The sequence below is a fragment of the Neophocaena asiaeorientalis genome, unplaced genomic scaffold (assembly GCF_003031525.2).
Source record: "Neophocaena asiaeorientalis asiaeorientalis breed wild unplaced genomic scaffold, Neophocaena_asiaeorientalis_V1.1 scaffold407, whole genome shotgun sequence".
NCBI lineage: Eukaryota > Metazoa > Chordata > Mammalia > Artiodactyla > Phocoenidae > Neophocaena > Neophocaena asiaeorientalis.
The window spans coordinates 577,808-579,252 of NW_020174060.1; positions in this window are offsets into that span (position 1 = coordinate 577,808).

Genomic DNA, 1,445 nt, shown 5'->3' on the forward strand with positions numbered 1-1,445 from the left:
ATTAGGGGACTTGACCCCTCTTGTATCTGTGCGCCCAACTCCATACCCTCCCCTCCCGACTTGGGAAGGAAAACTCTCCTCTCCCATGGTCTGGGGACAGGGGTGGGCACCGCTAGGCCACCCTGGCCCTAGCACCGGGTTCCCACCCTCTGCCTGGCTCATCACATTGGCCTAGAAGAATCAGGACCCCCAACCTTGACCTCTGTGGCCCCTTCTAACATGAAACCTCCCGTTGGTTTGCCCCCAGGACTCTGTTGTGCCCCGTGGCCACCTTCTCCCACCCACCCTCACCCTGCCAGGTGCCCGGCCTCAACTGCCCTGTCCTCCCTGAGCCCCATCCACCTGTCCTCTGTATCTGCCCACCCCCTCCAGTCTCCCTTGCTCCAGGATCTCTCTCGTCCCAGCTCTGAAACGCCACCCTCACCCCCAGCCGGCACGTCCGCCACCTTCAGGAGGCCCTCGCTGACTGCACCCCTCCACCCCCCCTTTTGACCACAGTCCACTCCCACTCCACTCCCTCCAAGCTCCTCCCACGTGAGCGGAGAGCCAGCGAGCTGGACACCTACCTGGGTGACCTTCTCAGTGACATTATGGGTCCGCTCCTTTATCTTGGGGGCTATGATCTCCCGGTCGCTGGTGGGCGAAGCCAGGAAGGGGTCGCCCTTGAGGTCCACAAAGTTGAGGGTGATTTGGGGAATCTTGCTAATGGTGCGGTAGCGCACGAGGTCCGAATCTGATGTGGAGTTAAGCAGGCCGCTGCGCAGGGGGTGCATGGCCCCTGGGGTGGAGGGGAAAGGGGGTCAGGGTGGCAGGCAGGCAGGGGCAAAGGCCGTCAGGTCGACGACACAGAGCTGAGGTGGAGACGGGCCCTGCAGGAGCCAGGCCGTGGGGTTCACTGAGGCCAGCTCAGGAAACAGGAGTGGAGTCCCTGAGAAACAAGTGAGGGCAGAACCCTCCCCACCGTAAGGAAGCACGCCTGATGCAGCTATGAGATGACGAAGGGGAAAGAGCCTCCATACGGGTCTGTTCAGCAGGCACTGGGAGCCTGCCAGAGGCCCAGGTGGTGGCAGGGACCCAGATGCCTCTCCCGCCTTCCCGACTCCCGTGGGCATCCCCGCTCCAGGCCAGCCTGGGAGAGCCAGCTCCTCGGGGCCAGCACCTGCTCTGAGAGTGGAAGAATGCAACGGGATGAATGCACGTTTAATGGAATAAAAGGCTACTTAATGGGATTAAGTAAGCGCTTAATAGGATTTCCATCTCCCAGGCACACAGGACAGGGCGGAGAGGGAGGAAGCTGAGGGCCTGGAATGGACAGCCCGCGGGTGAGGACGCAGCCGGGCAGTTCCTGCAGGGGTGGGGCCGACCCTCACCGGTGCTGGCGTGGCGCGGCGGCGGCGGGGGCAGCGCCCCAGCGCGCATGGCCTCGATGTCGTCGGCCGAGGAGG